Source organism: Dreissena polymorpha, chromosome 5 (genome assembly GCF_020536995.1).
Source record: "Dreissena polymorpha isolate Duluth1 chromosome 5, UMN_Dpol_1.0, whole genome shotgun sequence".
NCBI lineage: Eukaryota > Metazoa > Mollusca > Bivalvia > Myida > Dreissenidae > Dreissena > Dreissena polymorpha.
This window is the reverse complement of record NC_068359.1, coordinates 93,441,297-93,469,295: the sequence shown is the minus strand read 5'-3', so window position 1 is coordinate 93,469,295 and position 27,999 is coordinate 93,441,297. Positions and strand designations below refer to the sequence as shown.

Genomic DNA, 27,999 nt, shown 5'->3' with positions numbered 1-27,999 from the left:
GATTGCCTAATCTCCTTGTGAACACTCTTGACATAACATGGATTGCCTAATCTTCTTGTGAACACTCTTGATATAACATGGATTGCCCAATCTCCTTGTGAACACTCTTGACATAACATGGATTGCATAATCTCCTTGTGAACACTCTTGACATAACATGGATTGCCTAATCTTCTTGTGAACACTCTTGACATAACATGGATTGCCCAATCTCCTTGTGAACACTCTTGACATAACATGGATTGCATAATCTCCTTGTGAACACTCTTGACATAACATGGATTGCCTAATCTCCTTGTGAACACTCTTGACATAACATGGATTGCCTAATCTTCTTGTGAACACTCTTTACATAACATGGATTGCATAATCTCCTTGTGAACACTCTTGACATAACATGGATTGCCTAATCTCCTTGTGAACACTCTTGACATAACATGGATTGCCTAATCTTCTTGTGAACACTCTTGACATAACATGGATTGCCTAATCTCCTTGTGAACACTCTTGACATAACATGGATTGCATAATCTCCTTGTGAACACTCTTGACATAACATGGATTGCCTAATCTCCTTGTGAACACTCTTGACATAACATGGATTGCCTAATCTCCTTGTGAACACTCTTGACATAACATGGATTGCCTAATCTCCTTGTGAACACTCTTGACATAACATGGATTGCCTAATCTCCTTGTGAACACTCTTGACATAACATGGATTGCCTAATCTTCTTGTGAACACTCTTGACATAACATGGATTGCCTAATCTCCTTGTGAACACTCTTGACATAACATGGATTGCCCAATCTCCTTGTGAACACTCTTGACATAACATGGATTGCATAATCTCCTTGTGAACACTCTTGACATAACATGGATTGCCTAATCTCCTTGTGAACACTCTTGACATAACATGGATTGCCTAATCTCCTTGTGAACACTCTTGACATAACATGGATTGCCTAATCTCCTTGTGAACACTCTTGACATAACATGGATTGCCTAATCTCCTTGTGAACACTCTTGACATAACATGGATTGCCTAATCTCCTTGTGAACACTCTTGACATAACATGGATTGCCTAATCTCCTTGTGAACACTCTTGACATAACATGGATTGCCTAATCTCCTTGTGAACACTCTTGACATAACATGGATTGCCTAATCTCCTTGTGAACACTCTTGACATAACATGGATTGCCTAATCTCCTTGTGAACACTCTTGACATAACATGGATTGCCTAATCTCCTTGTGAACACTCTTGACATAACATGGATTGCCTAATCGCCTTGTGAACACTCTTGACATAACATGGAATGTCTAATCTCCTTGTGAACACTCTTGACATAACATGGATTGCCTAATCTCCTTGTGAACACTCTTGACATAACATGGATTGCCTAATCTCCTTGTGAACACTCTTGACATAACATGGATTGCCTAATCTCCTTGTGAACACTCTTGACATAACATGGATTGCCTAATCTCCTTGTGAACACTCTTGACATAACATGGATTGCCTAATCTCCTTGTGAACACTCTTGACATAACATGGAATGTCTAATCTCCTTGTGAACACTCTTGACATAATGTGTCACATAGGTTAAAAAACTATGTCAAATTAAAGAAAGAAAAGATTTGATTTTCAAATACCTTTAACATGCGGCTTTAAAGTGCAATATGCTAAAATGACGTCATCGGATGTCAAGCCTAAGGCGGGTTTGTACAACACCACAACTAAATACATTAATAAAATAAGTGACAAATTCAGGTAATCTGGTGGGCATATATTTCTTATTATATATCTCTTTTCTTTTGCCAAAACAAAATATTTTAATTGTAACATGCTGATTTTTTTATTTCAAATAATTTTAGTTGCACTATTTGGTCGGTAAAGATAGAAATAAACATTCAAGCTTTGTAGTTAAACATTGTGTACCTTGATTGTTGCTTCCTCTTCAATTGCACTACTACTTTTGTGTGCTACAGTTGTTTGGTGCCTTGTCTGATAATTGTTTTAAATGATATATCAGCTGAATTTGAAACTTGGTCTTGTGGGGTAAAACACAGGTCACTATGTAGATTAAAGACAAAGCTTGTGAACACTCTGGAGGCCATTATTATTGACCAATGATCTCAGGGGACTTCAAAATAGGGTCACATTTAGTAAAAAACTAGGTCAATAGGTCAAATTAAAAACAAACTAAAAAATTAAGGCCACATTTATTGCACAATTTTCATGAACCAATTATTTCTCAGATACAAACTGAGTCACGTGGTGTCAAACACAAGGTTGTTAGGGTAAATGCACATGGCAGCCAGTTAACCTACCCACACTTGTACTGTGTAACCTTGTTTACCAGTGCACATATTTATGCCAGTAACTGCCCAAGTTGAATAAGAGGTAGATTAAAATGGCAGTAGAATGATTTCATGACCAATTCCTTCACAAGTTATGTGGCACACCTGTGATTCTCAACTTTGTAGTCCAGCACTTTCCCAACCGAGGTATATGGCCCGCTTGTCACATTTATTGCCCAATCTTCATGACATGTGGACAAATCAATAGTCCAAATGGTTTGAAACTTAGTCATGTGTGGGTTAAAAAACTAGGCCTTTAGGACACATTTAAGAAATATTTTGTGAACACTTTAGGCCAGATGTATTGCCCAATCTTCATGAAACTTAGTCAGAAAATATATCAAGTGATATCTCCAATGAGTTCCAAACTAGGTCACATGGGATAAAAAAATATGATGAAAACATTTTGTCCCAATCAAAGCTAAGATCATTTCAAAAGTGGGTTAAATTTTGAAACAAAAAGATCAAAAAGTCAAATTTAAAAAAAGCTTTTTAACACTAGAAATCACATTTATTTGCCCAATCTTCTTGTTACTTGCTCTAAACATTTGTTCTAATGATTTCTCTGACAAATAAAATATTGTCCATTTTAATATACTGACAATTCGGCGCAACAGTTTTCTTTATGTTGCTACGGTAAACTATGCCAACCTAATGTTGAAAATTGCCAAGAGAATTACAGAAATTTGTCTGGTCTGTGTTTGAAAATGATTGTGGTTTGTTTAAAAAGCAAAACATGGCCACTAGGTGTTAGGGCAGTTTTCCTTGTAAGTCAATTGTGAAATCTTGTGACCTGTACCTGCACAGAACAGTTTAGTTCATTTGGGTCTCAGGTGAGCGTTTTATAACCTCTAAATCTAAATACATGTTTGTGATATCATAGAATATTTTAGTGTTATATTTTAAATGCATATTTGGAAAAGGTAAAAGTAACAAAGTATCTTCTTATGTTTATTCAAGTTTTATTCTAAACCCTTTGTTTGAAATATATTGTTTTAACATTTTTTTTAAACAAATTATCCATTAGTTTGTAATTGTTTGTTATACGTCAAAATGTTTTAAATAAGCTTATGGAAATTAAATAATTTATTTGTATACCATTATTTTCCTATGTTGAATAGATTCAGCTGTTGTCTAATTTTCCCAATAAAAATATTTATACATTGGCTGTGTTTATACAATTGTTGATAGAATAATGATGCACCTTATGCAATGACTTACGTTCCCAAAAGTAATAGTCGAATCCTACCAATTGTCCGCAATAAACATTTACATCAAAATAATGATAATGAAGTCAAAAAGAATTATAAAAGAACCAATAATAGTAGTTGATTGTAGTCTGTATTTAAAAATGATAAACTAGCTGATATATCCATCTGCATAACAGAATATACCTTAATATAAATATTTTACTTAAAATAAAAACATTAGATGAAACCACTGTAATAGGTATTTAGACTACTGTAAATGTTATCAGTACATCAGACATGATGCATACTAAAGACATTTGTTTATGGGAACCTTTTAAATGCGTCTGTGTTGTTAATGCAGCTTTTGTTACTACTCTATTTATTTCATAAGGTTAATGTTGACATTGGTACTATTTCAACGTAAAATGTCTACCAGTATTCCTATGTCATAAGTATTTGAATAAAAACAAGATATGTTTATGAAACACTATGTCCCCCTATATATTTGACCTTGAAGGATGACCTTTACCTTTCACCACTCAAAATGTGCAGCTCAATGAGATACACATGCATGTCAAATATCAAGTTGCTATCTTCAATTTTGCAAAAGTGTATATTACATGAGTGAATTTGACCCATATACTTGACCTTTGACCTTGAAGGATTACCTTGACCTTGATCTTTCACCACTCAAAATGTGCAGCTCCATGCGATACACATGAATGCCAAATATGAAGTTGCTATCTTCAATATTGCAAAAGTTATGGCAAATTTTAAAGTTTGACGCAAACAAACAAAGCAACACACAAACAGACAGGGCAAAAACAATATTTCCCCCACTATAGTGGTGGGGGACATAAAAAGACCGTGATTTATGATAACATTTATACCGTATAAATAAAGGCCTTCCATTCTTCACACTTGAATATTTACAATTGTGGACCAAATCTAGATCTCATCATGATCATGTTCTGGTATGTCTGAGAATCCACGTGAGTTTGAACAACAAACTCCTTTACACTCTTTGCACGCACTGGAGCATTCAAGACCTTGTTTGACTTGTTCAGTACTTTATCCGCTTATATGAATATTTGAAGTCAGTGCCTATGCAGACACAAATATCTTCACGGGTTGCAATCTCGATTTGAAGATTTTACAATGTTGATTCAATACGTCGCGTGCAAAAAACTGCAATAAAAGGGACGATCAAATAAACGATACACACATGAAAATTTGAAAAATATTTTATTAAGGTATGTTTCGATGATATAATTTATTTACAAAAAAAGAATAGCTTGAACAATGTTGAAAAAAATAAATGTTATTAAAAGTGTTCGTAAAATCTTTTTGGCATCATATCTTTGCATTCAGTATGCTGTTTTAAAGTTCTCAAAACTGCATTTGCGTTTAGAAAAGGGCCTTCAGCAGAACAACAGCGGTTCCGAGCAACATCGCTGCCGTGGTTACGGTCACGTAATTTCCACCATTGCAGAGAACATCGTTTCAGATACACGTTGAAGTTTTAATGCCGAAGAGATCTACGTCAAGGCAGCCACTTAACCCAACCCCACAGGCTCTTGTAACAACTGAAAAACGTTTGTAGCTTTAACATCAATACCAATGCCAAGACCGCAAATCAACCGGAATCAACATGAAAGAACAGTTTTATAACAATTTATGATTTGTTAACGATGTGTAAAGAAGACGATTGGCCGAAATTGACGTGGTTAAGAGACATTCGAAGCAACTGTTAAAAATATTTTTAATTCATCTAAAATCAGACGACCTCGTGCGCTTTGGAAAACCAGAAGAACGTGAATACAATAGTTCAATCTCTATTTACGTGTCGTCCAAGTGCGATAATGATAAAATATTATCACAGTCTGATATATAAAAAAGAATTAATATCGAGCTATAGTTTCTTACCGTCTTGAATCTTGATCTTTGAGCAAGCGATACACGAGCTATCGGTTGCCACGTTGCTCAAAGGCGCGAAGGGGTCGGCACAGTTGCCGTCGGTAAGACTGCTACAAGTGTAACACTCCAGGGCATTCGTTCCCGCCGCTACAAACAAATACGCGATAATTAATTGTAATTTAATTCCACAAGCTAAGACATTCAAATATTATATATTGATTGTAAGCTTTTAACCAGTCAAATAGAACACACTCTTTTTTATATTCGTGTTTGAACAAAGAATATGTTCATTTTCCCCAGTAAAGCTATCCGTCCACTACATTTAAAGGAGCCAATGGCTAGTCGGTCCGTGCTAATTTCGATCCCTGTTTGGGGCGTTTATGTTAAAGTAAATACAAACACATCGTAGCGAAAAATAGACAGATATTTGAGAACATTATTTCAAGTCTTGCATGAAGTGACATGCTAAAACGAGTAATATATATATTTTTACCATTTAGTTTGAACGTAAAGAAATGAACTGACTCAATATATTAATTTTTCTGTCTGTCAATTTTTACGAAATCAATCGTTTATTTCGAATTAGAATTTGACGGAAAAATTCGGGATAATGCTTTGAAAAGATAATCCTTTTGCACACCTGTAAACACCGATACACAAAGCGCCAATATTTACGTAATAAAACAGCATCATTTTACGTTTTGGTGCGCTTTTCTTTTGTGCGGCTATCAATGTGGAATTGACTTTTTATTTTGCATCAGGTAAAAATATTGACAATTTTAGTAATGCTATTTGACAAAATTTGCTGAAACAGCGATTTTGTTTAAGTCTTTAAATAATTTTCAAATATGATGTATAGGTCGTTTTATTTTTCGGCAAAGCTGTTTAACGTCACTTCTGACCTTACCTGACCTTTCCCGCGGCTAGACACGAATGAATACACTTCATTTATTCCATTGGCTGATTTGAGGATACCACCAGAACATTGGAAAAATGAACGCGTCTTTGTAACACTGTTATACTGCGTGTTCAGCATGAAACAATTTTATCTCTAATGAAAAGGCTTGATAGATAGAACAGTTTTACACTCAAGTCTTGACATCAATACAGTTTGTGCGTGCACCTTTTATTTTCAGAGGATTGCCAGCGCCAAAGCGTTTGTACTTAAAGGCTATGTTCTCATATTAAGTAATTACTTCCATATTCCTGTCTGTGTATTAGTATATTTAAGTTCATAAAAATATTGTTTTTCCCTATTCTGATATTCGTTTTGGCCAAACCATTTTAAATTGTTTTCGAAATTTAACATTTAACATGTAAAAGTATAAAGTTTTAAACAAGCCGTCGTTCCGACAGTGGAAGCGTGGCCTCACTTTAATACATTGCATTCCAACAAGCAAGCTTCAGGGTCAGTTTGCGGCCAATAAAATAATCGTTATATAATATAGACGCTATCGCGTGAACTAGGTGAACTGAAATTTTCTTTAGACTAGAAATATGTTAATGTCTTTAGACCAGAAATATGTTAAATGAAGATATTCAGCGATATAAGTATGGCATGTCAATAATAGATTCTTAATGTGTTTTCAACAATACCATGATAAATATTATTTTTGATTAATTTAACAAGAAATTCCACCATTTTGACTAATGTATTAAGCATGAGCGCGATTATTCTCGATGCTGTTAATAATCGGATCAAATAGCAATGTCCGACAAACCACTAAAACAGGTTTGTTCGAAGAACGCGCGTATAAATGTTTAAAATATGTAGCTCTACGAATACTTCACGTGTGGCCGGGTTACTTATATCTTTTAATTTCACTTCCATTCTTTTTTTGGTTTTCTGTTTTGTATCTATAGGTTTATGACCAGCAATATGTAATACTGTAAAATAAGCCGCGAAAACTCCGCGTAACATCCCGTACTGCGTGTGATGCAGCTAAGAACAGCACAGAAAAAAACATTCGCTATCTTTGATCTCATTCATTGAACTCTTTACTTTTCACCAACTCCAACCACAATCAACGCAGTATACATTTTTTTTAAAGATATTTCTTGTTTTCAATAATTCCATGACAAGTACAAGTTTTGATTATTAAGAATTATTCCACCATAGTGACCAATTTATTAAGCATGAGCGCGATGATTCACGATACTATAAACAATCGAATCAAATAACTATGTCCGGAAAACCACTATGTAACATGTCTGTTCGAAGAACGCGCTATATTTCAAATATGTACGGTTGATGCGTGCGAGGGCCATTGACTCGTATATTTTCATTTAATTCCCATTCTTCTTGTGTATTTCTGTTCTATATTTATAGATATATGGTTAATAATATCTAATATTAAATGCGAAATAAACCACGAAATCTGGCGCAACTTAATTGATTTGCATGTGATTCGGCTAAGAACTGTTCAGAAAAAGGCATTTACTGTCTCATTGATATAACTCTTTATCTGTCATCGACCACAACCACAATCAACACCGTATATCTTTTTAAAGATATTTCTTGTTAATTATTTTGCATATCCAAAATATGTAATTATGTGTTTAATGTGATATTTCGCCGTTTTCAACAGTATTTGAAACATATATGGGAATTACAAGAGCACATACTTGAATAAAACTTGGTTTTCTGCTTGAAACGGTACCAAAAAAATGAGCGTTTAAACCGGTTTATATGAGCTCGTTCATTTATTCATAAAAGCCACCCAAAGTTGAACGGGAAAGGCAGTCTATTAACACCATACACTGCAAGTGTTTTGTATTATTTTTTTCCATAGTTTTTAGTAGGTGTGACGTGATTGGGATGCGGCTGTATTGTGAAATAACATAAAATGCATGCGGCACTTATGGTACAATTAATGATCGTTTCCATTTCAAAGAGTAGCGTTTATTTCGTTTATGTCAAAATGCAATTAAAAACAAAAGGTGATATTACGTAACACAATTGATTGGTAAGATACGCCGATGTAGTAATTTCACAGAAATAAGCTTATATTAAGATACGAATGTTAATGGAACATTGATATCTCTGTACGGTATTAGGTTAACCAATGGAGTCTTGTATTAAAGTTATACGAACGTGCAATTGAATTAAAGTGCTAACGAAAACAAAGTTGTAGTAATTTACAGTCTTTTATCATCTAAACGTTATTTTATTTTATTGTATCATAGTAAATACTAACAAACGAAATAAATGCTTACCAATGCATGCAACAACATTATTTTTACATTATTCTATATCATAAACAATAAAGGCCTTTAGATCTTTTAATCAGTCATAATATAATGTATTATGTCATAATACCATAATAAGAGTGAACTTAGGAAAGCGCATACCAATAAGCTATCTCTGTCACTCAATAACACAACAGTGCCTCTCTTTCAGATGTGAACAATCTTGTGGATCGTTTCCGTGCCAACCTGGTTGTCAGAGGTTGTTCCCCGTTTGAGGAAGATACCTGGAGCTCTGTGCAAATTGGAAAACTACACTTTCAGGTGTCTTATATTATTATTTGTGAAAAATGTTTGTAAATTAAGAGCATAGTGTTTGAAATATAATTCACAAGATTAGATAATAACAACTCAACTTGACCATGTTCTTGCTACTTCTTTTGATCAGCATTATGTATGTGTGCCTTTTTCTTAGTCTCCATCGTTCCTTTTGTCAATCCATGTAATCTTTTCTTGGACACTCTTTGCTTGTGAACTGGAATAGTACTACAACACATATGGGTGTTTGTAATAGATGTTTCTGGTCTTGTTTTGTAGGTTTTGACTAGCAAAATATTTGTTCAGGAAATTAATTTTAAGTTTAATTTTGCAGATCATGTCCAAATTATTTAAATATATGTGTTTTTACAAACAAGTTGTTTTTTTTAAAGGTAATAAAGGTAAGAAACTTCATTATGGTACTTAATATTGCCATATATCATGATGCACATCAGTTGCGATATGGTACTTAATATTGTTAAGTGTCATCCCAGATTAGCCTGTGCTGTCCGTGCAATCCAGAGTGGATTTTATTTTTGTACAAAGAGACTTCCTTTAAACAAAAAGTTTGATAAAGAGGAAAGTGTTGTCCCAGATAAGCTTGTGCCAACTGCACAGCCTAATCCAGTACAACAATTTACGCCCATGCATTATGCCCAGTTTTCCCAGTACAAGGCACAATAATTCAAATGTTCCACTCCATGCACAGAGCCAGGGTCAGTGTTCCCGTTGTCAGATGGTGTGTATGGACCAGAGTAGTGGGGAACGGTCTGGAGAGCCCCTGAAAACACTTGCCGTCTGGCACGGAAAGAAGGTAACCATGGAAACAGTATAACAGCTTATTCTTTATGTTGGAGGTTCTTTAAAGACAAGAACCTCTGAAAGCAGAAGAAGAAAAAACACTTCAAAGATGAAATCCATATTTCAATAAGTGGTGCAAGTGTTTTCAGTAACAAAATGGAGCTATTGTGTTGTTATTATATATGCTTAAATACCTTATATCAAGATCTAACAAGGGATTGCATATGTTGTTGGTTTGGTTAAGGTCACTGCAAGTAAATATTGAAGAATTGTTTACTTTGTACTCAATTAATTTAAAACAAAATAATTTTTAACAAAACATATGAGCTTTGCTCTGAAAATGTTCAATTGCGTAAAGTGTTGTCCCAGATTAGCCTGTGCAGACTGCACAGGCTATTCAGGGATGACACTTTCTGCCTAAATTAGATTTTTGCTAATAAGAGACTTTCTTGAAATGAAAAATATCAGAAAACAGAAAAAGTCTTCCCTGATTAGCCTGTGCACAGGCTAATCTGGGACGAAACTGTACACACATGCATTAAACCACCTTTTCACATAGCACGGCCCATATGTAGATACTGTTTTGTCCAGGAAATGCACATGGGATGTGTGTGATCAAGTTCTAGGTCACTGTTACTAAAATAAAGGTTTTGCCTAAATAGCTCAGGAATGAAGCAAGCTATTGTGAGAAAACAAGCAGACACATTATGCAGATTTAGTGATTTGGGTCCTGCAATAAAAACAGTTTGTCCAAAAAAAATCTGACAAGAAACAGAAAAAAAAACAAGCACAAACAGTTCTTGTTTGAAAAGCATTAAAACTTAAAATGTGATATTTATGTATTCTTGTATTGAGATCTCATGCAAGTTAAATGACAAAAGTACTAAAAATGCACCGTAGTTAAGTCAGCAAATATGTCGGTTCTTTAAACCACTGCAGCATGGGCGTACATTGGGGTCACTCTGTGTATCAGTTTGTTGGGAAGTCAGTTTGTTTGAATCAGATGTTACTTTTTTAGCTCGACTATTATATATAATAAAATATATATAGTGGAGCTATCCTACTCACCCCGGCGTTAGCGTCTGCGTTAGCGTGCAAATGTTAAAGTTTTCGTACTACCCAAATATTTTCTTTGTCCCTTGACATATTGCTTTCATATTTTGCATACTCGTTTACCAACATGACCTCAACCTATAAACAAGAGCAGACAACTCTATCAAGCATTTTGTCATAATAATGGCCCCTTTTCCACTTAGAATATGCAGCAAATGTTAAAGTTTCCGTACTACCTCAACTATTTTCAATGTCCCTTGACATATTGCTTCATATTTTGCATACTTGTTAACCATCATGACCCCAACCTATAAACAAGAGCAGACAACTGTATCAAGCATTTTGACAGAATTATTGCCCATTTATACTTAGAATATGCATATTATTGATAAATCTATGTTAAAGTTTGCGTACTACCCCAAATATTTCCTATATCCTTTGACATATTGCTTTCATAGTTTGCATACTTGTTAACCAACATGACCCCAACCTATAAACAAGAGCAGACAACTGTATCAAGCATTTTTACCAAATTATGGCCCCTTTTATACTTAGAATATGCATATTATTGATAAATCTATGTTAAAGTTTGACAAAAACAACACTTACCTGACATACCACAATGCACTCCACCCAAACCATCCCCCACGCCCCCCCCCCCCCTTTATTTTTGAAAGATCATCTATTAAACGATCACACACCCACATTATACCCCCTCTCCCCCCACCCCATCCCCCTTAAACCTAAAAAAAATTAAAAAATTTGTTTTCTTATTTTTGTAAGATCATCTATTAAATGATCACACACCCACATTATACCCCCCCCCTCTCCATGATGGCTTATGTTATACTGTCAAGCACTCAAATAGTCGAGCGCGTCTGACAGCTCTTGTTTCACCCCCCCCCCCCCCCAAGTCATTTGCCCTTGAACATTATTGACAAAGAAGTACAGGAGTATTGGTCATATTTGTGACAAAGCCCTTATTGTTATTTTAATCAAAATACTTTTAAATCACATTTATCCCTCGAGTTTCACAATTGAATTAAAATTAATAAAACCTAGGCTTTCTATTTTAAGCCAGATAGGCTTTCCCAGTACACTTTGTAACCTTTCTTACAAAAGTTCTCAACAGATATCTTAAACGGTTTTGAACTTTGGTCCTTTTCAGATTCCGTTTGGAATTCACCTTGGTCATGCATGGAAGGTGGAGAGGGATTTTACAGAAATACAAGTGGGTGACCCTGTATTTGTGACAATCTGATTTCTGGACATTTCATCTGCATATGCTTTGTTCTTTATGCCACATTCTTTCTTGGACCAGAAGACTTTTTCTCCATCAAAAAGCAAAGAAACCATGCTTTGTGGTTGGGTATAAATGTATTAACAAAATTATCTCGAAATCCACTGCTTAAATTTTTGTTATAATTTTGCAGCAAACATTCCTGAACTGGTTTTGTACCAGATCAATTAAACATATTTTCATTTGTAACACTTACTTTTTGGCCTAAGTGATATTGATTTGTTTAGCTCTACTGGCCATAGGCCAGAAGAGCTTATGGGATGGCATGGTGTCTGTCTGTCTGTGCGTTAGACTTTCTCTTGTTTATCTGATTATGTCCACATTTTTCATCCACTTCTTTTCAAACTTGTTCAGTGTGTTGATATTAATGAGGACTCGAAACCTATCAAAAATGGGTTACATCAGAGAAAAAAGTCCAGAATTATCTCCCCTTAAATTTGAGAAAATTGTGAAATAAGGCTTGTTTACGCAATAAAGTCCACAGTTTTCATCCAATCATTTCCCAACTTGCACAGTGTCTTTATCTGAATGATGAGTCAAACCCTATTGAAAATGAGCAATATCGAAGTTATAAGTCCAGAATTATCTCCCCTTGAATTTGAGAAAAAAAAGAAAATCTTTAACATTTTGCCATAACTTTTGCAATATTGAAGATAGCAACTTCATATTTGGCATGCATGTGTATCTCATAGAGCTGCACATTTATGAGTAGTGAAAGGTCAAGGTCATCCTTCAAGGTCAAAGGTCAAAAACAAATAAATCAAAGCGGCGCAGAAGGGGACATAGTGTTTCCGACAAACACATTTCTTGTTTGTTTACATATAAAGTTCTATCCGTTTGAAACTTCAACGGATGTTTTATATCATCAAGGGCCAGAACCCCATTGAGAGTAAAGAAAATTTGTCCAACTTATTGTTGAAATGGAGCCATTTGAAGTTTAAATTTTACGTTTCTTCTTGTTTATGCGATGAATTTCCCATTTTGGGTCTGTTTGTTTAAAACTTACTCAGATTGTTCATACTATCAAGGGCTTGAGCCCTATTGATTCCAGCCAGTAGAGCGATATAGGCCCTCATGGGCCTCTTTTTAAAATATTTTTTTCAAAAGTATCCAATAATGTCTTATTTTGCCTATTATTTGTAAAATATTATAACTCAAGCATATACCTAAATTATTTATCAAAGACTTTGTGATAATCTAACATAGTTTTTATGTTGGATTAAATGTCTCATTTGAAATAAGATAAATGGGCTACCTATAGAAAATAATCAGATTTTTATTGTTGAAATGATTACTTTAATCAGAATATTTGATGAAATATGGTGATATTGTGATGACTTGTAATTTACAATAAAGTAACAAGTAAGATGATAACTTTATTTGCATGGTCTGTTACCAATAACTGTTTTTAGCTTACCGTTGCACAATATGCTGATGTGGATCTATTATGATCACCTTTTTTGGTTGTTTGTCGTCGACATTTGCCCTGTGAACACTCTGGAGGCAGCATTTATTTCCAATCTTACTGAATCTTGGTCAGAGCATTTGTCCCGATGATTACTCAGCAGAGTTCAAAGCTAAGGTCATGTTGTGTCAAAAATAGGTCACCAGATAAAATTGAAGAAAGGGCTTGTGAACACTCTTGGCATAACATGGATTGCCTAATCTCCTTGTGAACACTCTTGACATAACATGGATTGCCTAATCTCCTTGTGAACACTCTTGACATAACATGGATTGCCTAATCTCCTTGTGAACACTCTTGACATAACATGGATTGCCTAATCTCCTTGTGAACACTCTTGACATAACATGGATTGCCTAATCTCCTTGTGAACACTCTTGACATAACATGGATTGCCTAATCTCCTTGTGAACACTCTTGACATAACATGGATTGCCTAATCTCCTTGTGAACACTCTTGACATAACATGGATTGCCTAATCTCCTTGTGAACACTCTTGACATAACATGGATTGCCTAATCTCCTTGTGAACACTCTTGACATAACATGGATTGCCTAATCTCCTTGTGAACACTCTTGACATAACATGGATTGCCTAATCTCCTTGTGAACACTCTTGACATAACATGGATTGCCTAATCTCCTTGTGAACACTCTTGGCATAACATGGATTGCCTAATCTCCTTGTGAACACTCTTGACATAACATGGATTGCCTTATCTCCTTGTGAACACTCTTGACATAACATGGATTGCCTAATCTCCTTGTGAACTCTCTTGACATAACATGGATTGCCTAATCTCCTTGTGAACACTCTTGACATAACATGGATTGCCTAATCTCCTTGTGAACACTCTTGACATAACATGGATTGCCTAATCTCCTTGTGAACACTCTTGACATAACATGGATTGCCTAATCTCCTTGTGAACACTCTTGACATAACATGGATTGCCTAATCTCCTTGTGAACACTCTTGACATAACATGGATTGCCTAATCTCCTTGTGAACACTCTTGGCATAACATGGATTGCCTAATCTCCTTGTGAACACTCTTGACATAACATGGATTGCCTAATCTCCTTGTGAACACTCTTGACATAACATGGATTGCCTAATCTCCTTGTGAACACTCGTGACATAACATGGATTGCATAATCTCCTTGTGAACACTCTTGACATAACATGGATTGCCTAATCTTCTTGTGAACACTCTTGACATAACATGGATTGCCCAATCTCCTTGTGAACACTCTTGACATAACATGGATTGCCTAATCTCCTTGTGAACACTCTTGACATAACATGGATTGCCCAATCTCCTTGTGAACACTCTTGACATAACATGGATTGCATAATCTCCTTGTGAACACTCTTGACATAACATGGATTGCCTAATCTCCTTGTGAACACTCTTGACATAACATGGATTGCCTAATCTCCTTGTGAACACTCTTGACATAACATGGATTGCCTAATCTCCTTGTGAACACTCTTGACATAACATGGATTGCCTAATCTCCTTGTGAACACTCTTGACATAACATGGATTGCCTAATCTCCTTGTGAACACTCTTGACATAACATGGATTGCCTAATCTCCTTGTGAACACTCTTGGCATAACATGGATTGCCTAATCTCCTTGTGAACACTCTTGACATAACATGGATTGCCTAATCTCCTTGTGAACACTCTTGACATAACATGGATTGCCTAATCTCCTTGTGAACACTCTTGACATAACATGGATTGCCCAATCTCCTTGTGAACACTCTTGACATAACATGGATTGCCTAATCTCCTTGTGAACACTCTTGACATAACATGGATTGCCTAATCTCCTTGTGAACACTCTTGACATAACATGGATTGCCTAATCTCCTTGTGAACACTCTTGGCATAACATGGATTGCCTAACCTCCTTGTGAACACTCTTGACATAACATGGATTGCCTAATCTCCTTGTGAACACTCTTGGCATAACATGGATTGCCTAATCTCCTTGTGAACACTCTTGACATAACATGGATTGCCTAATCTCCTTGTGAACACTCTTGGCATAACATGGATTGCCTAATCTCCTTGTGAACACTCTTGACATAACATGGATTGCCTAATCTCCTTGTGAACACTCTTGACATAACATGGATTGCCTAATCTCCTTGTGAACACTCTTGACATAACATGGATTGCCTAATCTCCTTGTGAACACTCTTGACATAACATGGATTGCCTAATCTCCTTGTGAACACTCTTGACATAACATGGATTGCCTAATCGCCTTGTGAACACTCTTGACATAACATGGATTGCCTAATTTCCTTGTGAACACTCTTGACATAACATGGATTGCCTAATCTCCTTGTGAACACTCTTGACATAACATGGATTGCCTAATCTCCTTGTGAACACTCTTGACATAACATGGAATGTCTAATCTCCTTGTGAACACTCTTGACATAACATGGATTGCCTAACCGCCTTGAAACTTGGTGAGAGCATTTATCTATATGTTTGCAAAAGTTAAAAATGTGTCACATAGGTTAAAAAACTATGTCAAATTAAAGAAAGAAAAGATTTGATTTTCAAATACCTTTAACATGCGGCTTTAAAGTGCAATATGCTAAAATGACGTCATCGGATGTCAAGCCTAAGGCGGGTTTGTACAACACCACAACTAAATACATTAATAAAATAAGTGACAAATTCAGGTAATCTGGTGGTCATATATTTCTTATTATATATCTCTTTTCTTTTGCAAAAACAAAATATTTTAATTGTAACATGCTGATTTTTTTATTTCAAATAATTTTAGTTGCACTATTTGGTGGGTAAAGATAGAAATAAACATTCAAGCTTTGTAGTTAAACATTTTGTACCTTGATTGTTGCTTCCTCTTCAATTGCACTACTACTTTTGTGTGCTACAGTTGTTTGGTGCCTTGTCTGATAATTGTTTTAAATGATATATCAGCTGAATTTGAAACTTGGTCTTGTGGGGTAAACACAGGTCACTATGTAGATTAAAGACAAAGCTTGTGAACACTCTGGAGGCCATTATTATTGACCAATGATCTCAGGGGACTTCAAAACAGGGTCACATTTAGTAAAAAACTAGGTCAATAGGTCAAATTAAAAAAAAACTAAAAAATTAAGGCCACATTTATTGCACAATTTTCATGAACCAATTATTTCTCAGATACAAACTGAGTCACGTGGTGTCAAACACAAGGTTGTTAGGGTAAATGCACATGGCAGCCAGTTAACCTACCCACACTTGTACTGTGTAACCTTGTTTACCAGTGCACATATTTATGCCAGTAACTGCCCAAGTTGAATAAGAGGTAGATTAAAAATGGCAGTAGAATGATTTCATGACCAATTCCTTCACAAGTTATGTGGCACACCTGTGATTCTCAACTTTGTAGTCCAGCACTTTCCCAACCGAGGTATATGGCCCGCTTGTCACATTTATTACCCAATCTTCATGACATGTGGACAAATCAATAGTCCAAATGGTTTGAAACTTAGTCATGTGTGGGTTAAAAAACTAGGCCTTTAGGACACATTTAAGAAACATTTTGTGAACACTTTAGGCCAGATGTATTGCCCAATCTTCATGAAACTTAGTCAGAAAATATATCAAGTGATATCTCCAATGAGTTCCAAACTAGGTCACATGGGATAAAAAAAATATGATGAAAACATTTTGTCCCAATCAAAGCTAAGATCATTTCAAAAGTGGGTTAAATTTTGAAACAAAAAGATCAAAAAGTCAAATTTAAAAAAAGCTTTTTAACACTAGAAATCACATTTATTTGCCCAATCTTCTTGTTACTTGCTCTAAACATTTGTTCTAATGATTTCTCTGACAAATAAAATATTGTCCATTTTAATATACTGGCAATTCGGCGCAACAGTTTTCTTTATGTTGCTACGGTAAACTATGCCAACCTAATGTTGAAAATTGCCAAGAGAATTACAGAAATTTGTCTGGTCTGTGTTTGAAAATGATTGTGGTTTGTTTAAAAAGCAAAACATGGCCACTAGGTGTTAGGGCAGTTTTCCTTGTAAGTCAATTGTGAAATCTTGTGACCTGTACCTGCACAGAACAGTTTAGTTCATTTGGGTCTCAGGTGAGCGTTTTATAACCTCTAAATCTAAATACATGTTTGTGATATCATAGAATATTTTAGTGTTATATTTTAAATGCATATTTGGAAAAGGTAAAAGTAACAAAGTATCTTCTTATGTTTATTCAAGTTTTATTCTAAACCCTTTGTTTGAAATATATTGTTTTAACATTTTTTTTAAACAAATTATCCATTAGTTTGTAATTGTTTGTTATACGTCAAAATGTTTTAAATAAGCTTATGGAAATTAAATAATTTATTTGTATACCATTATTTTCCTATGTTGAATATATTCAGCTGTTGTCTAATTTTCCCAATAAAAATATTTATACATTGGCTGTGTTTATACAATTGTTGATAGAAATAATGATGCACCTTATGCAATGACTTACGTTCCCAAAAGTAATAGTCGAATCCTACCAATTGTCCGCAATAAACATTTACATCAAAATAATGATAATGAAGTCAAAAAGAATTATAAAAGAACCAATAATAGTAGTTGATTGTAGTCTGTATTTAAAAATGATAAACTAGCTGATATATCCATCTGCATAACAGAATAAACCTTAATATAAATATTTTACTTAAAATAAAAACATTAGATGAAACCACTGTAATAGGTATTTAGACTACTGTAAATGTTATCAGTACATCAGACATGATGCATACTAAAGACATTTGTTTATGGGAACCTTTTAAATGCGTCTGTGTTGTTAATGCAGCTTTTGTTACTACTCTATTTATTTCATAAGGTTAATGTTGACATTGGTACTATTTCAACGTAAAATGTCTACCAGTATTCCTATGTCATAAGTATTTGAATAAAAACAAGATATGTTTATGAAACACTATGTCCCCCTATATATTTGACCTTGAAGGATGACCTTTACCTTTCACCACTCAAAATGTGCAGCTCAATGAGATACACATGCATGTCAAATATCAAGTTGCTATCTTCAATATTGCAAAAGTGTATATTACATGAGTGAATTTGACCCATATACTTGACCTTTGACCTTGAAGGATTACCTTGACCTTGATCTTTCACCACTCAAAATGTGCAGCTCCATGCGATACACATGAATGCCAAATATGAAGTTGCTATCTTCAATATTGCAAAAGTTATGGCAAATTTTAAAGTTTGACGCAAACAAACAAAGCAACACACAAACAGACAGGGCAAAAACAATATTTCCCCCACTATAGTGGTGGGGGACATAAAAAGACCGTGATTTATGATAACATTTATACCGTATAAATAAAGGCCTTCCATTCTTCACACTTGAATATTTACAATTGTGGACCAAATCTAGATCTCATCATGTTCATGTTCTGGTATGTCTGAGAATCCACGTGAGTTTGAACAACAAACTCCTTTACACTCTTTGCACGCACTGGAGCATTCAAGACCTTGTTTGACTTTTTCAGTACTTTATCCGCTTATATGAATATTTGAAGTCAGTGCCTATGCAGACACAAATATCTTCACGGGTTGCAATCTCGATTTGAAGATTTTACAATGTTGATTCAATACGTCGCGTGCAAAAAACTGCAATGAAAGGGACGATCAAATAAACGATACACACATGAAAATTTGAAAAATATTTTATTAAGTTTTTTATGTTTATGTTTCGATGATATAATTTATTTACAAAAAAAGTATAGCTTGAACAATGTTGAAAAAAATAAATGTTATTAAAAGTGTTCGTAAAATCTTTTTGGCATCATATCTTTGCATTCAGTATGCTGTTTTAAAGTTCTCAAAACTGCATTTGCGTTTAGAAAAGGGCCTTCAGCAGAACAACAGCGGTTCCGAGCAACATCGCTGCCGTGGTTACGGTCACGTAATTTCCACCATTGCAGAGAACATCGTTTCAGATACACGTTGAAGTTTTAATGCCGAAGAGATCTACGTCAAGGCAGCCACTTAACCCAACCCTACAGGCTCTTGTAACAACTGAAAAAAGTTTGTAGCTTTAACATCAATACCAATGCCAAGACCGCAAATCAACCGGAATCAACATGAAAGAACAGTTTTATAACAATTTATGATTTGTTAACGATGTGTTAAGAAGACGATTGGCCGAAATTGACGTGGTTAAGAGACATTCGAAGCAACTGTTAAAAATATTTTTAATTCATCTAAAATCAGACGACCTCGTGCGCTTTGGAAAACCAGAAGAACGTGAATACAATAGTTCAATCTCTATTTACGTGTCGTCCAAGTGCGATAATGATAAAATATTATCACAGTCTGATATATAAAAAAGAATTAATATCGAGCTATAGTTTCTTACCGTCTTGAATCTTGATCTTTGAGCAAGCGATACACGAGCTATCGGTTGCCACGTTGCTCAAAGGCGCGAAGGGGTCGGCACAGTTGCCGTCGGTAAGACTGCTACAAGTGTAACACTCCAGGGCATTCGTTCCCGCCGCTACAAACAAATACGCGATAATTAATTGTAATTTAATTCCACAAGCTAAGACATTCAAATATTATATATTGATTGTAAGCTTTTAACCAGTCAAAATAGAACACACTCTTTTTTATATTCGTGTTTGAACAAAGAATATGTTCATTTTCCCCAGTAAAGCTATCCGTCCACTACATTTAAAGGAGCCAATGGCTAGTCGGTCCGTGCTAATTTCGATCCCTGTTTGGGGCGTTTATGTTAAAGTAAATACAAACACATCGTAGCGAAAAATAGACAGATATTTGAGAACATTATTTCAAGTCTTGCATGAAGTGACATGCTAAAACGAGTAATATATATATTTTTACCATTTAGTTTGAACGTAAAGAAATGAACTGACTCAATATATTAATTTTTCTGTCTGTCAATTTTTACGAAATCAATCGTTTATTTCGAATTAGAATTTGACGGAAAAATTCGGGATAATGCTTTTGAAAAGATAATCCTTTTGCACACCTGTAAACACCGATACACAAAGCGCCAATATTTACGTAATAAAACAGCATCATTTTACGTTTTGGTGCGCTTTTCTTTTGTGCGGCTATCAATGTGGAATTGACTTTTTATTTTGCATCAGGTAAAAATATTGACAATTTTACTAATGCTATTTGACAAAATTTGCTGAAACAGCGATTTTGTTTAAGTCTTTAAATAATTTTCAAATATGATGTATAGGTCGTTTTATTTTTCGGCAAAGCTGTTTAACGTCACTTCTGACCTTACCTGACCTTTCCCGCGGCTAGACACGAATGAATACACTTCATTTATTCCATTGGCTGATTTGAGGATACCACCAGAACATTGGAAAAATGAACGCGTCTTTGTAACACTGTTATACTGCGTGTTCAGCATGAAACAATTTTATCTCTAATGAAAAGGCTTGATAGATAGAACAGTTTTACACTCAAGTCTTGACATCAATACAGTTTGTGCGTGCACCTTTTATTTTCAGAGGATTGCCAGCGCCAAAGCGTTTGTACTTAAAGGCTATGTTCTCATATTAAGTAATTACTTCCATATTCCTGTCTGTGTATTAGTATATTTAAGTTCATAAAAATATTGTTTTTCCCTATTCTGATATTCGTTTTGGCCAAACCATTTTAAATTGTTTTCGAAATTTAACATTTAACATGTAAAAGTATAAAGTTTTAAACAAGCCGTCGTTCCGACAGTGGAAGCGTGGCCTCACTTTAATACATTGCATTCCAACAAGCAAGCTTCAGGGTCAGTTTGCGGCCAATAAAATAATCGTTATATAATATAGACGCTATCGCGTGAACTAGGTGAACTGAAATTTTCTTTAGACTAGAAATATGTTAAATGTCTTTAGACCAGAAATATGTTAAATGAAGATATTCAGCGATATAAGTATGGCATGTCAATAATAGATTCTTAATGTGTTTTCAACAATACCATGATAAATATTATTTTTGATTAATTTAACAAGAAATTCCACCATTTTGACTAATGTATTAAGCATGAGCGCGATTATTCTCGATGCTGTTAATAATCGGATCAAATAGCAATGTCCGACAAACCACTAAAACAGGTTTGTTCGAAGAACGCGCGTATAAATGTTTAAAATATGTAGCTCTACGAATACTTCACGTGTGGCCGGGTTACTTATATCTTTTAATTTCACTTCCATTCTTTTTTTGGTTTTATGTTTTGTATCTATAGGTTTATGACCAGCAATATGTAATACTGTAAAATAAGCCGCGAAAACTCCGCGTAACATCCCGTACTGCGTGTGATGCAGCTAAGAACAGCACAGAAAAAAACATTCGCTATCTTTGATCTCATTCATTGAACTCTTTACTTTTCACCAACTCCAACCACAATCAACGCAGTATACATTTTTTTTTAAAGATATTTCTTGTTTTCAATAATTCCATGACAAGTACAAGTTTTGATTATTAAGAATTATTCCACCATAGTGACCAATTTATTAAGCATGAGCGCGATGATTCACGATACTATAAACAATCGAATCAAATAACTATGTCCGGAAAACCACTATGTAACATGTCTGTTCGAAGAACGCGCTATATTTCAAATATGTACGGTTGATGCGTGCGAGGGCCATTGACTCGTATATTTTCATTTAATTCCCATTCTTCTTGTGTATTTCTGTTCTATATTTATAGATATATGGTTAATAATATCTAATATTAAATGCGAAATAAACCACGAAATCTGGCGCAACTTAATTGATTTGCATGTGATTCGGCTAAGAACTGTTCAGAAAAGGGCATTTACTGTCTCATTGATATAACTCTTTATCTGTCATCGACCACAACCACAATCAACACCGTATATCTTTTTAAAGATATTTCTTGTTAATTATTTTGCATATCCAAAATATGTAATTATGTGTTTAATGTGATATTTCGCCGTTTTCAACAGTATTTGAAACATATATGGGAATTACAAGAGCACATACTTGAATAAAACTTGGTTTTCTGCTTGAAACGGTACCAAAAAAATGAGCGTTTAAACCGGTTTATATGAGCTCGTTCTTTTATTCATAAAAGCCACCCAAAGTTGAACGGGAAAGGCAGTCTATTAACATCATACACTGCAAGTGTTTTGTATTATTTTTTTCCATAGTTTTTAGTAGGTGTGACGTGATTGGGATGCGGCTGTATTGTGAAATAACATAAAATGCATGCGGCACTTATGGTACAATTAATGATCGTTTCCATTTCAAAGTGTAGCGTTTATTTCGTTTATGTCAAAATGCAATTAAAAACAAAAGGTGATATTACGTAACACAATTGATTGGTAAGATACGCCGATGTAGTAATTTCACAGAAATAAGCTTACCGATATTAATGGCTAAATATATAGGTGCTCGAGACGCTTTTGAAAATTACGTAAAAAATGCTTGGAGATTACTAAATATGGTAGTTTGGAACTTTGATAATGTTAAGATAACGATATTCGAGCCAGTTTTATTTGATAAAGTATAATGATTTAGTATTATCAATATTCAAAAGCGTGTATTTAATTTGTGTCGCTCCTTATATAAAGCGGTTAAACATTTTAACTTAAAATTGATTGATTTCGTTTTCGAGTATCCATTATTTTTTGTTTCCATTTCGAGTCGTGCAAATGTTTAAATCGGGTTTTTATGGCATATTACAAACAAAGTTGTCCTCGTACCTCATATAATTTTAAGAACAAAATATTAAGATACGAATGTTAATGGAAAATTGATATCTCTGTACGGTATTAGGTTAACCAATGGAGTCTTGTATTAAAGTTATACGAACGTGCAATTGAATTAAAGTGCTAACGAAAACAAAGTTGTAGTAATTTACAGTCTTTTATCATCTAAACGTTATTTTATTTTATTGTATCATAGTAAATACTAACAAACGAAATAAATGCTTACCAATGCATGCAACAACAACAGTCACAATCAGAGTTGTCTTCGACATTTTTGATTCCACTAGTATCGCACGGGTTCCAGACGTAAGAATTTACTGTGTGATTGTCTAGGCGTGCGTTGGCCAATGTTTTAAAAAGCAAAACATATAACAGTGAATTAAACACAAAGACGGCAAGTGTAAAATTTTGACAAACACCAAGATTATAAATTAAAGGTGGAGCTTGTTTTGACAACTATATTACTCCCTTGAAATGGCTTCATAATTAAGAAATAATGACTGGAGCAAGCAGATCTCTTTTTTGCGGTCAAAATGTTTATCACAGTTTGTCTCACAATGGTTTTATTAATATTTTGTAACTTAACCGATTTTTATAAAGATGAAATCAGAATAACGCTATCTTATGTCAATACAAATGTAATAACACAGAACAGTTTACTCTGCATGCTTCATTGTTTTATTTCGCATATTTTGGCGAATCTACCCACCGTTGTTTTTATTAGTAAATACAAAGCATTGTCGATAAAACATAAAACAATAAGATTTAAATGCGTCTGTGTTGTTAATGCAGCTTTTGTTACAACTCTCTATTTATTTCAAAAGGTTTATGTTGACATTGGCACTATTTCAAAGTAAAAGTTCTACCAGTATTCCTATGTCACAAGTATTTAGATAAAACATAACCAATGGTTATCATGACAAAGATATAAAAGCATGAATTGAAGGACTATTCTTGTGGAACTCTCTTTTTCAAATGTATGTTAAATAACTCCAGAGCATGTTGTTTCAAAATCGGTCTTAAATGTTGAAGGATTAGAATGATAATGTTATTGATCATAAGTGTTATAATAAATAATTCTATACTTTGACAAATGTCAATTCTGTATGAGCATAAAATGCCATGATGCTCCCCCATGCAGATATGATGGCTTATTATTTTTGTTATTGGTAATTCTATATACTTTCAAATTGTTTCAGTTCTTGTTATGATTGTTATTTCAATCTGTTTATATTCAATAGCTATTATTCCAGTGGTATCAACAATGGTTTGGCTAGGGTATGGCTATTTTTTCAGCATGTAATTGTGTTACTTAAAAAATCAACATTTTATGTAATATTTACATAAATTAAAATTAAATGTATTGGTCTACGTAAATTGAACTGTTGATTTGATTGCCATCTGTGTTCCTGTTAATTACAACCATTTGATGACACTGCTGTCATAAGGATTACACTTTGGTCATAAGAATTAAAATATAAATATAAGGATAACACTTAAGTCATAAGAATTAAAATATAAATATAAGGATAACACTGAAGTCATAAGGATTAAAATATACATATAAGGATAACACTTAAGTCATAAGGATTAAGATATAAATATAAGGATAACACTGAAGTCATAAAGATTAAAATATACATATAAGGATAACAATGAAGTCATATGGATTAAAATATACATATAAGGATAACACTGAAGTCATAAGGATTAAAATATACATATAAGGATAACACTGAAGTCATAAGGATTAAAATATACATATAGGGATAACACTGAAGTCATAAGAATAAAAATATACATATAAGGATAACACTTAAGTCATAAGAATTAAAATATACATATAAGGATAACACTGAAGTCATAAGGATTAAAATATACATATAAGGATAACACTGAAGTCATAAGAATTCAAATATAAATATAAGGATAACACTTAAGTCATAAGAATTAAAATATAAATATAAGGATAATACTTAAGTCATAAGAATTAAAATATACATATAAGGATAACACTGAAGTCATAAGAATTAAAATATAAATATAAGGATAACACTGAAGTCATAAGAATTAAAATATACATATAAGGATAACACTTAAGTCATAAGGATTAAGATATAAATATAAGGATAACACTGAAGTCATAAAGATTAAAATATACATATAAGGACAACAATGAAGTCATATGGATTAAAATATACATATAAGGATAACACTGAAGTCATAAGGATTAAAATATACATATAAGGATAACACTTAAGTCATAAGAATTAAAATATACATATAAGGATAACACTGAAGTCATAAGGATTAAAATATACATATAAGGATAACACTGAAGTCATAAGAATTAAAATATAAATATAAGGATAACACTGAAGTCATAAGAATTAAAATATAAATATAAGGATAACACTGAATTCATAAGGATTAAAATATACATATAAGGATAACACTTAAGTCATAAGGATTAAGATATAAATATAAGGATAACACTGAAGTCATAAATATTAAAATATACATATAAGGATAACAATGAAGTCATATGGATTAAAATATACATATAAGGATAACACTGAAGTCATAAGGATTAAAATATACATATAAGGATAACACTGAAGTCATAAGGATTAAAATATACATATAAGGATAACACTGAAGTCATAAGGATTAAAATATACATATAGGGATACCACTGAAGTCATAAGGATTAAAATATACATATAAGGATAACACTGAAGTCATGAGGATTAAAATATAAATATAAGGATAACACTGAAGTCATAAGAATTAAAATATACATATAAGGATAACACTGAAGTCATAAGATTAAAATATACATATAAGGATAACAATGAAGTCATATGGATTAAAATATACATATAAGGATAACACTGAAGTCATAAGGATTAAAATATACATATAAGGATAACACTGAAGTCATAAGGATTAAAACATACATATAGGGATACCACTGAAGTCATAAGGATTAAAATATACATATAAGGATAACACTGAAGTCATATGGATTAAAATATACATATAAGGATAACACTGAAGTCATAAGGATTAAAATATACATATAAGGATAACACTTAAGTCATAAGAATTAAAATATACATATAAGGATAACACTGAAGTCATAAGGATTAAAATATACATATAAGGATAACACTGAAGTCATAAGAATTAAAATATAAATATAAGGATAACACTGAAGTCATAAGAATTAAAATATAAATATAAGGATAACACTGAAGATTAAAATATACATATAAGGATAACACTTAAGTCATAAGGAGTAAGATATAAATATAAGGATAACACTGAAGTCATAAAGATTAAAATATACATATAAGGATAACAATGAAGTCATATGGATTAAAAAATACATATAAGGATAACACTGAAGTCATAAGGATTAAAATATACATATAAGGATAACACTGAAGTCATAAGGATTAAAATATACATATAAGGATAACACTGAAGTCATAAGAATTAAAATATAAATATAAGGATAACACTTAAGTCATAAGAATTAAAATATAAATATAAGGATAACACTTAAGTCATAAGAATTAAAATATAAATATAAGGATAACACTGAAGTCATAAGAATTAAAATATAAATATAAGGATAACACTGAAGTCATAAGAATTAAAATATACATATAAGGATAACACTTAAGTCATAAGGATTAAGATATAAATATAAGGATAACACTGAAGTAATAAAGATTAAAATATACATATAAGGATAACAATGAAGTCATATGGATTAAAATATACATATAAGGATAACACTGAAGTCATAAGGATTAAAATATACATATAAGGATAACACTTAAGTCATAAGAATTAAAATATACATATAAGGATAACACTGAAGTCATAAGGATTAAAATATACATATAAGGATAACACTGAAGTCATAAGAATTAAAATATAAATATAAGGATAACACTGAAGTCATAAGAATTAAAATATAAATATAAGGATAACACTGAAGTCATAATGATTAAAATATACATATAAGGATAACACTGAAGTCATAAGGATTAAAATATACATATAAGGATAACACTTAAGTCATAAGAATTAAAATATACATATAAGGATAATCATAAGGATTAAAATATACATATAAGGATAACACTGAAGTCATAAGGATTAAAATATACATATAAGGATAACACTGAAGTCATAAGGATTAAAATATACATATAGGGATACCACTGAAGTCATAAGGATTAAAATATACATATAAGGATAACACTGAAGTCATAAGGATTAAAATATAAATATAAGGATAACACTGAAGTCATAAGGATTAAAATATACATATAAGGATAACACTGAAGTCATAAAGATTAAAATATACATATAAGGATAACAATGAAGTCATATGGATTAAAATATACATATAAGGATAACACTGAAGTCATAAGGATTAAAATATACATATAAGGATAACACTTAAGTCATAAGAATTAAAATATACATATAAGGATAACACTGAAGTCATAAGGATTAAAATATACATATAAGGATAACACTGAAGTCATAAGAATTAAAATATAAATATAAGGATAACACTGAAGTCATAAGAATTAAAATAT

At 33.1% G+C, this 27,999-nt stretch overlaps 1 long non-coding RNA gene across 1 annotated transcript; it reads left to right on the top strand.

Annotated features, from left to right (window-relative positions):
- Nucleotides 1-5: 5 nt before the first annotated feature.
- On the top strand, nt 6-24,319 carry LOC127832138 (uncharacterized). The gene is made up of 3 exons (XR_008026707.1): nt 6-2,076; nt 16,610-18,484; nt 24,202-24,319. It is a non-coding gene; the product is annotated as an uncharacterized LOC127832138 (long non-coding RNA).
- Nucleotides 24,320-27,999: the final 3,680 nt, after the last annotated feature.